Source organism: Protopterus annectens, chromosome 9.part0, assembly GCF_019279795.1.
Source record: "Protopterus annectens isolate FY-2018-M chromosome 9.part0, PAN1.0, whole genome shotgun sequence".
Taxonomy (NCBI): Eukaryota; Metazoa; Chordata; order Ceratodontiformes; family Protopteridae; genus Protopterus; species Protopterus annectens.
Genome location: NC_056743.1, coordinates 1508852141 through 1508868643, shown reverse-complemented (window position 1 = coordinate 1508868643; position 16503 = coordinate 1508852141).

The following is a 16503-nucleotide window of genomic DNA, read 5'->3' as shown; positions in this document are numbered from 1 at the left end:
TGGGAGGGATCCTTCAAAGTGGTAAGAAAAGTCAGTGATGTTAACTACATGGTAGAATTGCTAGGCAGGAGGCAGGGACATAAACTGTACCATGTTAACATGATGAAATCTTATCATGATAGGGAGGCCGTTGTGCTAAGAATTTGCAGTAGAAGGCAGGAGGAGTCTGAGGTGGATCTATGGCTACAGGGAGCCAGCCAGTAAAATCCCAAATTACCATGGTGGAGCCTAGGGTTGCAGGCATATGATATGACAGTGTAACACTGTAATGGGATCAACAATGCAAAGGCATCTGGGATCTCAAGACAGGGAATCAGATAATGTTTTCCCAGTAGGCTCATCCCTCTTAAACAACGTTTCTCAAGGCTCACTTGAAAAACTAGTTTGAGTTTTCAAGGGGGGGGAGAAGAGTGACAAAGGGAGATACTGCCAGCCCAGCTATCTGGAATTTTCTAAATGATTATATGTCATTTGTGGATATCAACTTGATTCATATAAGATGCTTGTATTAGAACTGTATGTCATGTGTATATCAAACTTGTTTGTACAGATGTGTGTTAAAAATGGTATTTTGTGAAGTACTGAGCTTAAAGTTGTATCAACAGATCAACAGTGTGCCATGCTGGAAGAGAAATGTACATACATTATTGTAACTGTTTAAATGTATATATTTTTACAGTAGAAACTGGAACACAGGAGGTTAACTTCAGTCTAGCAAAACTCCAGAAAAATAGCTGAAATTAAATTACTTTATGACAGCAAGAGACATGATGTCTAAAACCAGGGAACTTGCTGTATTGTCTTGGAAGTATTTTATTGTTTTATGACTCCCAGTATGTGCCAACGATCTGAGGAAAAGTCCTTGTGTATGTATTTTTACAGGTAGATGCTAAATACTGCTAGCTTCCAGCAGTGGGGGTTCACCTGGGATAGTCAGATGACAAGAAATTGTCATTCTGCCAGCTATCCCAGCAGTAATATTTGAGATATTAATTTGAGAACTCTCTTAGAGTGACTGAGCATTCTGTAGTCTGTCTTTGACCTGACATCAAGATCCACTCACACATCTTCCTTGCTCTGAGTAAGTTTCTAGGTTATAGTAACTCTCTTAGACTCAGTCAGGAATATAGTGAAGCATAGCTTAGATGTTTTTCTTTATTTATTTTAGACTGTCCTGCAATGTTGTTTTAACTATTTCCTGTGATTTTGAACTCAGATGTCACTGTAAATATATATTTAGTAGTGCCTTGTTCTTTTATTTATTATTAAATATATTTAAACCTTTCATTGTGGTTGTTGTCTGTGTAGAGATGTTTACGTTCTGAGAGTACTTGCATATTTATTTGGTGACATTGTTGACCTCTCCTAATAGCCTTGCTCTTGGTCAAATTACCATTTGTATTGATAGTAATATTCACAGTAAGACTGGATACCCTTTGTTAAGGGCCTTAAAGTAGCTGATAAGGAGCTGGCTGGTGGCAGTGATAACTACCTTATAGTCTAGGCAAAAGGGGGCATAGCTAGTAAACCTGTGCCAGCCTTTCCCAGTTGTGTGTGTGTAAATAAATCAAACCTTAAAGAGTGTATGCGTCAGCTACTTAGGCAGGGACACAAAGCACTGGTTGGGTAGAGAGGGTGCTGGAGGTCTTGGCTTGGCCACTCAGCTGAGATCTCTACTCTATAGCTGTGCCAGTGGGGAAGTCTTATTGGGGATTTGGAGAAAGAGGGAGAAACTAGCCCCGGACTGACCATCGTCTCTGTGTGCTCTTAAGGAAAATTGCACTTGATGCAGAGAGCTGCATCTGGAAATACTGTGTTTGTACTTGTCATCCTCCCAGTGTATGTCCCCCACTCGTGCCAGTGGTAAGAATTGAGGCTCCTTGGTTGCTGGTCCAGTGATGAGTCATCACACAGGGAGAGATATACTATGTCTAAAATTGCTGAATCTTTTTCTATGAGGTACAGTGATCTTGGGGTTAGTGTATATGTATAGCCCCCATGTCAGGAGTGCATCCTGCAGCCCTAAGTTTCATACTTTGTGGTTATTGTATGAGTGTCTCACTTAATTTTTCACAGTCTATTGACTCTCAGCACAAAGTCTCAAGACCTTTACTCCACTGTTCCAAGATCTCACCATAAGTAGAAACAGCACAGCACCAATACATAACCAAAAAGAACTGCATATTATGCACCCCCATACTATGCATACTTCTGCATTTATAAATATACTATCTCTGAGGTCACACAACAGTGAAAAAACAATCTTTATGTCGCTGCTCAACAAAAGGCACACTCGCTGAAAAGTGCCAACTTAAACACAGTGTTGATGAAATGCAGATGATCTTATCTGTATAGCAGACCTTTCAGTGTGCCAATTCTATGATTAGAGGAATGAAACCCAATTTAATCTACTCCTGTCATTCCCTCATCCTGATGTGCATATAAGTGCACACCCAAACTGCTTTCCCTCTAGACATTATTGAGACAGAATGTCTGCATTACATTTAATAATTTCACTCTAGCATTTACATGAAGCTCTTATCTTCCTTTTTTCCTGTCCAATTTGAGATCCAGGGTTAAATTAAAATCTTCCTTCCAATGATCTGTGCTACTTCTACCTCCATGGTGCTGTAGCCTTTGTCTGTATATTAGAGGTATGTGTTAATGATCACTAGAGTTCAGGTAATAATGATATTCTTAACAATGTAAACAAATCTTCCTTGGTGAAGCAACAATGCTGCCCTACTCATAAACATCTGAACTTCATAGCTTTTTGCCCTTCAGCTTGAATTACTGGAACAGCAATATATATTTCCATGGATGCATCACAGAAAATCAGTATCATTAATCTCATCTGTGTCCCCATCTCACTAAAATAAAATGAAACAATCTTTATGAAAACTCTTAACAAGTTAAAGATATAATACATACATTTTAACAAGAAAAAAATCACTCTTACTGGAGAAAAAAAATGTAAAACTTCTTTCAAAAGGATCCTAAAATAATGGGACATGTATAGAAAAAAGTATGGTAGAGAAGGACTGCATTTCAGCTATCAATTAAAGCTTGCGCTTTATTCCTCAATAAAAAAGTAACAACCCCTTCAGAACCCATGTAAAAACATCATAGTCTCAGCAGTCTGATCACTTTAGCTCTGCTGTGATATTGTTCTTTCTTTATACATCTCACCATCTCAAGTTCCTTCTCTTAAAATGAGGATCATGGGTGTAGTCTTCAGTTAGCCCAATTTGCTGATATGCAATCAATAGTAACAAAAAGTGAGACTCATACTAATAGAATTAGTCCCTGGAGATTTCCAGCAGATGATGATAATAGATGAAAAGAATAATAGATTTCACAGGGTTCAAGGAAGTGTGTTGAGGGTCTGAATCTTAACCTAAAGAGATGGAACTTGAGATAAATGTCAAATGAAAAAAGACTTAAAGGCTCAGTTGGTAAATAAATTGTATATGCGAAGCAATGTAAGCTGATGTTCAGTTATCTAACCAAGTTAGTTTGCTATAACTACATAATATTAAGAGAGTTAGCTTGCTCGCTAGGATATTGAGCATGTAGAAGGAGTGGTTAAGATAACTGTCTCCAATTGGTCATGTCTTTTTCAAAAACAGCAAAAGGCTCTCATCCTACCAGAGTTTGAAAGTGGAAGCCGAGTCGCAAGGTAAAATTCGACTCTAAATAGGAGTCTCGAATTACCACAAATCAATCAGCAAAATAAAATCAAGGAAAACAAAAAAGGTACAAGGTAAAGAGTGAAGAGAACAAAGTACAGCCTATAACATGTTGGAACAAACCACCTGTGATCTTATATAGACATGAATATCCAAATTAATAGATCTCCAAATTTATGGAAACAGACCACCCTGCCAACAAAATAATTAATGAATGTGCAATCAAACTTCGGAAGTGAGATTTGAAAAAAAAATATTTGAATAACCAGGTCTAAAATTCTTAACATGCCCAAAAGCCCATCGGCTAAGAGCAACTTCGGATCTGCCTAAATAGAATCAAATAGCATAGCTTGGGTGAAATGGATTGCATATGCACAATCCAGATAAATTAATAAGTCAAGCCTATGATTGGAAAAGTAGATATCGCACACTAATTGAAATCCTTAGATATTGCTAGTTCAAAGTTCCAACATAACAATAGCAAGTTTAATTTTCCTGGCTATTCTAAGGAACCTTACCATCTTATCCATTTTACTCACTAATTGTTACTACTTTGGTTGATTGTATCTGCACGTATATTTCTATTTTATCAGTATTTCTCATTGTTTCACAGCTTAAATCATTTCACAATAGTGTCTCTTTTCATGTACCCAATTGGTTCATTTTTCCAAATGGTCCTGCTAGGTTACAAAGACCTTCCTTATATTCAAAATGGATTTTCTACAGCCAATTTCTAATTGTGATTTTTACAGCCACAGTCATACTAAGAGTTTTTGTTTCACTTAACTTTTCATTTAATTACTCATTTAGTCTACATATACGTGAAACTTCCCCTAAGGCAAAAATATTTGCTGACCATCCCATCATTTTAGTTTATTTTAGGTAGATCTGAAGAAGCTCTTAATAAAAGCACTGTAACACAGCTTTCTAACATTAAACCTGTTTCATCTAACATTTATCATTTATCATGTAATTTCATGACCCACCTCCAGTTGTAATAATTGATTTGAAGGCTTTAACTCCAACTGACTTTTGTCTATATATGACTGCATCATTCTACATTGTTTTTTACATAATTTTTTAACTGCATGCATTTTGCTTGGTTCTTGACATTCTTTGGATTGATTTTTCTAGCTGAATAAGGATAACTTAAGAGGCTGTAACAGTAGTCTAATCTTTTGCTCACCAATGCACCTTGAATGTCAAACTTTAGGCAAAAAAGATTACCATTGTATTGTCCAATTACAGCATTTTGTTTATTAAACTGTTTTTATAATTCATCTTTTTATGCAAATGCAGTTACTAACAATGAGATCAGCAACTTATATTTAAGGAAGAAAGGTGAATTCATTTCTACATGACTTAATTGATACATGATATGAAAAAATACAGATATGTACTCATCTTTGTTGATCTAAAGCCAACTAAAGTGGTAACTGTTGTGGTTTATTATTCTGGGATCACCAGATTGGAGCAGTTCTGAAAAATGTCCAGTGCACAGGGGCATGTACAATATCATGTGGTAGACTAACAATATGTACTCTATCCTAGCACTTCAGACTGTGACCACCATGCAACAAGTATGGAAACTCCTCAAAAATATAATAGTATATGCCTGCCCAAAAAATCTGACTTCTGAACATAGATAGTTAGACCATCCAAATGCATGAATAATAGGACAGTAATAAATAACTTTAAGGCAACTTCTCATAAATCAAAGGTTATGGTGAGCATCTGACTCTAAAGGCCAATGCAGTGAGAAACTGCTGGGAAGGAGTGCCTAAAGGGAAGGGCTCAGAAGAGGTGAGGAGGTAAACAAAGGTAGAGTACAAGGAGGTTATCAAAAAAACAACAGAGATGGATGGTAGTAGGGGCTAAAGCTAAAAGGGACTTAGCAGAAAGAATTAAGAAGGTATCGATGCCTTGCCCACAAGACATCCTTTGATCCCACACCGATGGATTTGTTGCATATCTGCAAATCAAATAGCATCAGAAATACCCATTCTAAGGACCTAAACATTCTCTGTGATACAAACAGGGCATGTTGGAGGGACAGATATTTGTCTCAGAGATTACCATTTCTCTGAAATAGCCTTCCTAACCATATTAAAAAGTAAATTGGACCAATGGATGGGAAATCCCAAATTTACCCATGGTTTGTCACCTGTGTCACTAATGGACAAGGGCAATCTGTGAATGCTTGATGTGTAAAAGCTGATATCCTAACTCATAAAATTTCTTGGGGTATTGACAAATGTCAGTAATATTTTTGGCAAATTTGAGGTAAGCTTGGTTAGGCTTAAAATGGCTCTTGGACTAATAGCCTAGTAACCACTTATGAACCTAAAGGGAAACACAGAATTTTAGATACTCAATAGAAATAAGGAAAGGATGGAGTGGCAGAATTAGCCAGGTATTAACAAGAAGTATGCTGGTAAACAGGTAATGACACCTGCCTGCCTGACCAAAGGTTTGGGCTATGTGTGTGATTGCAGCCAGCTAGAGTCACATCTGCATTTCTTATACCAAATAGGGATTTTTTTAGACCATTATAGTCATTACTCAGTGCTAATACATCAAATTTAATCAAGGGCTTGCAGGGGGATATTCTTTAAGTAACCCTTTGTGAGATCTGCACAGCTGTATTGCTTTTGTAAACTACCACTCCTGTGATCTGTGAACAGGCCAATTTTTATTTTACTTTTACTGCTTGTGCCAGGTAACCATGATAACTCAGACAGCTTCAGTGGATTTTAGCAGATATTATTGATTCCATTAAATTCGCTTTGTCAGCTGTTCCTGTCTCAGGACTCAAAACTTTTTTTTGTTACACCTGGAAATATTTCAGGCACACAACAATTATTAGACTGTTTAGCAGATATTGATTCTGCTTGCTGGCTGTTTTCCCACTATTCTGGACTCAGGATTCAGGCTATTTTATAAGCCTGAGACATTATTAGGGCTTAAAATGCCATACAATGCCCTCTTATAAATTTTACGTAGGAGAAGGTAAGAGGTCTTTTTCAACTAGGATTAAGGAACATATACAGGATATTAAGAAAGGAAGAACAGAGTCCTATTGCAGTACATTTTCAGGATAATCACAAGGGACAGGTGGAAGGTCTGCAAGTCACTGTCTTTGATCAGATTTATTGCAATTTTTATGTTATAGTGGATACAAAAAGTAGGCTCCTTAAAAAGGAGTCAATGTTTATTCTTAAGTTTGATACTATGTCCCCTAAAGGTCTTAATAATGAGCTTAATTGGAGATTGTTTTATTTAATTGTTTTATTGTTTAACATTGTAATTGGAGTGTTTGGTATATAAGATGGAGTGTTTGGTGGAGAAATGTTATACTCTGAAAAGACAGCAAAGTCGAGGAGCTAGAGAAGTTACATTTGCTTTGTTTTAATAAAGTGTGTTTTACTGTCCATCCAAGTGATTGTTTCAGTATATTGGATTTATATTGTGGTCACTGTGGTGTTTAGCAGATATTGTTTGATTCTTCTTGCTGGCTCTTTTTACACTGTTCTGGACTCAGGACTCAGTCTATTTTAATAAGTCTGAGAAGCTTGAGACATTATTAGGGCTTAGTCTTTTTGTCTGACATTGTTCCTTGGACCCGGATGCTGGTGCTTTGTTATGAAGGTGTTATTGCTGTATTGGGCAATATTAAAGCCTAGGCAGCATTACAGTATTGTTGGATTCTACCAGGCTGTGCAAGGACATTCCTAGAGGAGTTCACTGACTTCCTTCTCAGGTCATTTATTGGTCACTACCACTTGGTTGCGCTGGGTGATTTCAATATCTGGAAGAGAACTGCGTCAGTGAATCTTTCCAATTAGTATAGCTGTATTCAAATTATTACCTCTTCAACTCATAAATTTGGACATACATTGGATTTAATTTTCCTAATGGACATAATATCAAACTCTGTGATGGCACCAGCGTTCTGGTCTGACCATTTCTTGGGTAGTTTTGGTCTGGAACTGCCATGTTATAGCCCCCCCCCCAATCTTGAACTGAAGGTCTTTCACTTAACTGCCCTTAGTAGCCCCAAAATCTTTTCATCCATGTTCCTTCATTTTTTTCCGGAAAGTGGTGCTGATACACTGGTTGGCTTAATCGGGGATTATAACAATTCCTTTCCCTAGTGATTGCATCCAAAGCCTCAGGTCATGTTTGCCCGCTATGTACCACAAGTCATGGACTATGGTATGACTGATCTCTGCCTATTATGCAGACAGGAACAGAGGCTAGAACATCAATAGCATCCATTCGATCTGCAGAGTGACTACTTGAAAGCTTGACCTGGATGAACATTACACTAAGTACTAGGCAGAGATATCTCAGAAAAAGGCAGAAGATCTAGCTAGGGAGCTCTCTTCAGGAATTAAATGACCAGCTGTGCTCTTTCATGTCATGGAGAGGCTGTGCATCCCAGCCTGTCTAGCCACTAGATGAGCATTAACTAGTCCACTGTGTAAGTTTGCTGCATGCTTTGTCACTGACAAGGCTGCCACTGTCAGACTGACTCTTCCTCCAACCTTCCCATTGACTAGTTCCCGAGTGGTGTTTGAGATTCTGATTATGGAAAGCTCACTTCTGTTATGTCAAGTATGCAACCAACAACTTGATGACTGGATCATTGCCCATTAAGGCTGTTGTTGACTACCCTTGCTGTGTTAAGATCCTGTTTTTTTTTTCTTTAAGGTTTGGGGGTTTTCCATTTGGTTTGAATGAAGCCATTGTTATCCCCATCCTCAAAAAGCATCTTTACATTCCAATAATTTTGATAACTGCCACCCAGTCTTTAGCCTTCCCTTCTCGAGGAAGGTTATTGAGAAGGTTGCTAATAAGCAGTTCAAGAGTTATCTTACAGTTAGTGGATTTTCAGATTCACCACAGTACTGCTTAGTGTTGTTAATGATCTTCTTTTGGCAAGAGACTGGTGGTACTACTCAGGGATGGCTCTCCTGGATCTCTCTGTAGCATTTGATACTGCAGACCATAGCAGCTTGATAGAATGTTTACGAACTTATTGTGTTATTTCTGCTATGATCTGAGATTGCTTTACTTCTTACCTCTCTGGCGGTACAAAGTTTGTTCAGGGGTAATTTCATCTTCTGCTTGCCCTTTGGAATATGGAGTACCATGGGATTCTTTCCTAGGCTGTCTCTTTTGCTCATGGTCTACATGGTCAAATTAGGAGATCCAATTAGGGAGAGGGGTCCAGCATACCATGGTTATGTTGATGATACTCAGGTCTACCTCTCCTTTTCTCAAGACAACATGTTGAGTTTGTTTTCTTTAGCTGAAGATTAGAAAACATATTTCTTGGCTAATAAGAAATTAGTTGAAACTCAATAACTCAAAAACTGTAGCCTTGGCAGTTTGCGCTTTCATGAAAGACTCTGTTGATCCACCATTGTCCAATTTCATCACATGCTATAGCAACAATCTTGAATTTGTTGGTAAAGCACTTATCCTTGGTGCCATCCTAGACTCTAGGATTGCACTGTGGAATCAGGTGCTGGCTGTTGTGAAGTCTTCATGTTTCCATTTGTGAAACACTCCTCAAAGGTAGACTACTGAGATGCCTTTTACTGGGGCTTCCTCACACTTAGTTGGAGCATCTATAGACGGTACATAACTCATTTGCAAGACTACCTACTAGTATATCTCATTACCAGCATATGGCTGTTCTGCACAGCCTGTATTAACTTCCTGTGCAGTGCAGTATTATCTGTAAGACCTTGTATATTTGCTCATTCATGACATAGTTCTCTCTTACCTTAGGTAGTTTATAGTGCCTTACTGTCCCATCTTGATCTTGAACTCAGCCTCTGAGGGATGCTGGAAGTTCCACAGGTACACTTTGGAACATCTGGTTTCAGATCATGTTCTTATTAGGCCCTTTGTTAGTAGACTTTGCTACTGCAGTGGCTTTGGGAGTGCTCACTGCTGTCTGGCTTCAGGAGGGCACTTAAAAACATGTCTTTTTCACATGGCATATGACATGGTGGAATGAACAGGCTGAATGAATAAATTTACTTATTTAATCCACTATTACCTAATTAATTATGTTATTTTATTATGCAAGCAATTTTACATAGTTTTCTATTTCATTAATGTTACGGTGTTTCACATTAAAATATCTTAATAAAGTTGAAGCAAAGCTGAGAGAGAGATCTCAGTAGACTGCGAAAAACAGTTCTGAATGAATACTTTCCTTCTGTCTTCACAAAGGAAAGCAAAAATAGAGTATCATGGAGGGTGGGTGAAATCAAAAGAACAGTGTACAGACACCAGAATAGAAAGGAAGGAACTGACTTCTCCTAGGGACGATAAAGTACAAGGACGAGACAAACTGCCTTACAGAGTCCTCAAGACTTTGGCATAGCGAGTATGATGGCATACCCCCAGTGGAGACTTTAACAGGTTAGGTCTAGTGCAGGTGTCAAAGGACTGGTGACTAGCAGTTGTACCATTGTTCAAGGGGCACAAAAATAAATCCAGGCTTGTCAGCTTAGCAACAATGGCAGAGAAAGTAACAGAGAAAATCCTGAGGAGAAGGTTGGTAGCATTTCTTGAAGGCAGCAATCTCCAGAATGGCAACTTGGGTCCACAGCCTGAAAGAGCTGTCAGTCAACCATGATCCAATATGAAGATGAGGATACAGGACAATTTGACAGGGAAGCACCAGTCGATACAATCTACCTGGACCTCAGCAAAGCCTTTGGCTCTATCCTACACAGAAGGCTCATAGGAAAACTGGAAGGGTTAGGACTAACACTGAGGAACTGGATAATTGTGTGATAGGACACAGAGGCCTAAGGTGACAGGGACAATATCAGGAATTAGGAAAGTGGCTGCATGGGCCCATACCTCTCAAACATCCAGATTTCTGCATTACATATTTGGCCTGTTCCTCACACAATGTGTGGTTTTAAGGAAAATCATTGAGGATTGAAGTCATTAAATAATGATAGACATTTGAGTTTTGGAGTTCATATTGTTCAGAAAATGCATGCTAAAACAATTCTAGTAACTTGCTTAAGTTTACTAGAGCAAAATTAAAAGTCTGTCCCTGAGTTTGTGCCTTTGTTCACCCTTTATTTGTGGCTTTCTCCAGATTTCTTGCACTAAAAGGTTGAGATGTATGCAGTGGCCTGTCCTGAGTCCAATATTTTTCAGTGCATTTGCCTCAGATATATTTAGGGGAATAGAGGACATGACCAATCTATTTGCTAATGACACAAACACGGGTGCAGCATTACAGGATGTAGGAAGAATCTAGTGAAGCTTCTGGAAAGGCTAAACAAATGGACAGAAAGATTGCAGGTGAGGTAAAATGCAAAGTGCTGCAGCTGAGTCACCACATTCCTGGTGTGAAGTAACAATTAGGGGGATCGGAACTGATGGTAACACAGCAATAAAAGGGTCTGGGTGGTGATAACATGTATATTGGACTACTGGGGGCCAGAGTGTGAGGGCAGTGTCAGCAACAAATGCAACACTGGGACATATCATCAAGAGAATATATTTCAGAAGGAAAGAGATAATGCTTGCTTCCAGCTGCTCTATAGGTCCTTGGTCAGACCATACCTTGGGTACTCTGTAAAGTTCTGGAGGCCATACAAGGAAAAGGATATTAAGCCTCTTGAAAAATCCATGGGGTAGAGTGGAAGGAATATGACTAGATAGTAGGTGTCCTGAAGCTCTTCTCATTTGAAACCAGAAGAGATGGGTGTGTACTCTACTGTTGCAGAAGATCATGGTAGGGAAATGTGAGGGGTTATTCTGAGCAAGAAAGATAGAGGGAGGGGTCTAGAAAGTAGATTGCAAGGACTAACTATTCCTCAGATATCTGAGAGTACATTTTCACACAGTGGGCTGTAGATCAATGGAATGGACTAGTGGAATGGGTGGCGGAGAAAAAAACCTACAAAGACATTCAAAAAGGCATAAACCACATGGAAAAGGGATATAAGGGAAGGCAGTGATGGAGGGGAGGTAGAGAGAAACTTAAGAGCAGAATAGATAGCCTTATTATCTCCTTCTGCCTTCAAGCAAATGTAATGTAATGAGCAAATCCTGAAGGAGTGGAATGTCAAAACAGGCCTAAGTCCTGGAATAATAGTCTGTCCAATAAAGTTTGATAAGAATGGTAAATGATTATTATGTGGTTATAGCCTTAAAGCTCCCAATGGACACATTATCAAAACAGGCACTGGAAGAAGTCACATCTCTAGTAGACTCATCTTTAACACAATTTTCCATCAAGTAGTTAGCAATCTGATAGGAAAAGATAATGCAATTAGTAATCCACCTGGACAGGATTTGTTTAGTCACAGCTAGCTCCAACCCCATCCCAAGTTGTTGCTTGACAAATGTGTGCCTAGTCAGTTCTGCTTTTCAGAAGGTTCAAATTTTTCAGAAAAAAAAACAGAAAATACACTCTCTCCATGGAATAATTCAGATCCAAATTAAATATGTGCCTGAAGTCATTCATTCACATGCATACTAGCCAAACAGGCTGAATAATATGCTTCACAAAGATACAGAACCTCTTCTACTCTGTGAAGAAGGCTGCTACTTATAAGGCTTTCTGGCACCTTTAATAACCTCCATGACTTCTGGTGAAAGATCTTGGGAAAAGCAAGGGATCCAAAGGAGAAATTATGCCTGGAGATGAAACCAGATGGCACCCCAAATGTGGTGTACTGTCATGATTTGCACTGAGATAGGTTGCTGCACTATTAGCCTGAAACCAAACTCTTTTCTATCACTAAGAGGCAATAAGGATTCATTCTATTCATCTCTACATTCTGGTAGCAGGAACAGAATGAGATGAAAAGGAGCCAAAGAATGCATAAAATGTTCCAAGATGTATGAGCGAGAACATGTCAACCATCAACTCCCCATTCACCATGCTAAACAGAGCAGAGCTGAGGAGGATCATACTCTTCAGTGGAGTCGTCAACCTTCAAAATGATCCATTACCAGGAGATCTTGGACAAACGTGGTTTATACCCTCAATTCCAGAAGAGGGTTGAAACCATAGCTGTGGGAATCCTCATCACTGATAGAATTATATAAACTGGTATCCCCCATAAGTAATAACTATTTGATAGAAAATATACATGTAATTTTGTAGAACTGTTTTTCCTTCACAGTAACAGAGGTTTGGTGATCATAGCAACAGTGTGATATTTTTTTTTTACAAATAGCATGTGCATTGGCTTAAAAGAATGTGCTTGTGTTGAACAAACAGTATTATTCTTCTGAATGTTTTTGTAACAAATGGCTTTAATAATAGAGGCTTGTTGAAATAACCTAAACAGCTGAATGTCCACAGATATTCAAGCTGAAGGGAAATGGCTAATACAGTAGAAAAAAGTTACAACTATCCTATCAATGAAAGAACATTTCATCCTGCTGTGAACTGTTTTCTTTAGACTGAGATACAGGAAAAAAATGTTTACAACAAGCTCAAAGCTTTGAAACTATAAAAGTGGTTGTAAAGACTTTTTTGGTGGACATTTTTGTAATCTGAGTCAGCTGCAGAAGTGCAGTGTATCTGACAGTAATCTATACATGTTATAAAGAAAATGTAATTCATCTCAAAGTAGTGCTTGTTTCAATAAATCTGTCAGCAATTACAAATATACAGCTGCACAGTTTGTGTGACCTGCTGTTAACTTAAATTTAAAAATCAAAACAACCTCTCAGTTCTTAGAGAGAGAGAGAGACACCCCCCCCCCATCTATGGCCAATGAGGAGGCCTGTATCTACTCTGTACACAGTGGACATGAGTGCATGCCAAACTGTTTATGTACCATGCCACTGTCTGGTTGTCTGAGCACAGTAGGATAGAGTCTGATTTCAATTCCTCTTTTCAAAAATCCTCTAAACGTTTGAGAATACATTTTCCCAGCACTAATGAGAAGCCCAAGTAGATTTGCAAACCTACCAGTTAAGCATCTATCAAAGACTGAAATGGGTTCAGTCAAAGAAAAGACAATCCTACAAAGACACTGGTGGATACTAGAAAATTCACAAGGCTATGATGACTCAGCAATCAACGGCATGTCACAGTCAGAAAAATGCAGCACCCTCATCTGATGTTGGTTAAATAGTATAATAAGAATGGTGAACAATATTAAGCCTAAGAGGCACACAAGTATCAGGGTTGCCCCCCCCCCCCAACATTTTGTTTTTTTCTCTCAGGCTGTGAAGGCTATGGCCTCCTGGGTTCTCTCCATAGGTAGGATTGACTGGCAATGGAGAATGCCAATTTCAGCTACAGTTAGGTAAATCCTCTCAGCTGGAACAAGATGTCTGTTAGTTTGTGGTAATTATCATGGTTTGCAGATGGGAAAAGACTAAAGCAAGAACTACCCCCATTGAGATACTTAACAAAGTCATCAGAAGACAGTCATAAAAGCAAGAGATCACAACTCCCTTACCCTGCAAGTTCTTATCTACCATAGCAAGCCCCTTACTTTATTTATTCCAATTTGATAACAAGGTAGGTGGGCTGGTCCAAAGACGCTTTTCAGCCACCAGCCAGGCAATCAGGGTAACTACTTGATGCAGAAAAGAAAACAAATGGTAGCACATAATATGAATGTGAAACCCATCAATGGAATGAATGACATTCATACAGGAACCTCAAAAACGTGCAAAAAGACACCCATCGTGTCCAGTGACTCCAACCATATGTCCTACTGCAGGCAGGACAAATCCCCTGCAGAGTCACTATCTGGAATCTAACATAAAGGAATTGCATATTGAAGCTGAAGTCAGGAACCCACCTGTCCCTTTCAGAATAAGGAATAAGATGGAAAAGAACACTATGCTGTTTCTGAAGAAGGAAAATTCTATGTGACCCCTATGAGGAATACAGTCTATAAATATTACAACAGTACTAAGGAAACTAAATGATCAACTAGAGAAGGTCTTTCTAAGGGAGGACCTAAAAGCTTACAATGTTCAATGATTCTCTATCACGTCATTTCTTGATTATGTCAAGAGCAGGAGCTACAGTTTTTCAATCTGAACCACTATTCTTATTGATAACATAATAACTACGATATGTATGGATGTAGCAAGTGATTGGCATATAGCAAATGAACATTACCATCTTGGGATATAACTAACACCAGCCAAAACTAGTTAAAAACAGTGAGTTAAAAGTTTTTAGAAGTAAAATGATGTGTATCGTCACTAAAATAAATCAGATAATACAGTTTTAATACACACACACACATAGGAAATTAAAAATAACACTGTGAAGGATTAACTAAAAATATAACTAAAATGTCATTTGAAAACAAACTCATTAACTTTGAAGGAGTCATTTTACTTGAAAACCCTAGCTGTAGTAGAGAAAGGTATCACCACGTGACATAGAGGATACTACAGCACTTTTTATGGAAAAATAAGCTGTCTGCATTGTGCCAAGATGTCAGCCTTACTTTATGCAGTCGTTCAAATCGAAATACCAATTTTCAAAGCACGGTTGTCAAGTTTTCTGCAAAGTTCCAAACAGCATTGAACTATAGGTTCATAGGTTCATAGGTTTATACTAGGCTATCTGCCCTAAGGCATTTATAAGCCTAGCCCAAAGTTTTGTGGCTTACGCCACCCCTTATATGAATAAATACTGTGCCCATTAGTTTGTTGTGCCTCTGTCCAGCAGTGACACAGAGATGATTCCCGGGGTAAACCTACGATCTCCCATCCACAGGTCAAGATTTCTCTTGAACAGAGTCAGCGAGGTGCTCTGCCTCACATGGACCGGGATTTTATTCCACAGCATAGGGAGTCTCTGAGTGATAAATCTATCCCTCCAGCACGTCCTATTTATATCCGTGCTAAGGTTTAAGTCACTTGCTCTAGTGGTTTTGGTGGATTTGGATTTTTTGAGGTGGAGCATGTCCATTAATTACGGGTTGGACATGGCCTTGTATGTCAGGCACATGTCACCTCTGAGCAGATGGTATGCGACTGAATAGAGCTGGAGTTTCTTCAATCTGGCAGCATATGACAGATTTTGGAGTCCCTTTATCCTTTTGGTGAGGAACTTTTGGGGTCTCTCCAATTGCTGCAGATGTCGGGTGAGATACATCCCAAATGGGGCATTGTACTCGATCATTGGTCTGATAAGTGAAGAGTACAGGGGAACAATGACCTCACTAGATCTGGATGTGAATCCCTTCATGATCAGGTGGGCAATGTAGAAGGTCTTTCTAACCACTTTAGCAATGTGAGTGTCAAAAGAAAGGCCACTGTCAACCTGGGTCCCCAGGTCCCTGATAACCTCTTCTGTGCTTAGTGGATTGCCACCTATAATTGGCAGGAAACAGCTGACTGAACATTGCTAACTGTTTTTGTGTGTTTTTGCCTGCAGTTTCACTTTTAAAGCGCTGATGCATTCTCACAGAAGAATCGGTTGCAATTTCTATACAGTTTTTGCTTAATTGTTACACAAAAGCAAGTTCACATTTTCATATGGTTTTCCACACTTCTCTGAGGAAACGGTTATCATTTCTGTACAATTTTATATTCTATATTCTGCTGCTTTATTACTGAAAACAATTATATGGTTTTCATATAGTTTTTTTACAGCTTACATCATCAGTTGCAAGAAATTATTTAAATATATTTGGTTACAGTAGCAGTACTCATGATATTTCAAGTCAAATATTACAAAAATTAAAACAAAGGAGGATATTCAGAAAGTCTGGCAATGTAGCTGCTCAGCAAAAAAATTCTGAGGTGTTTGTAGTACAATATAGCTCAGTAC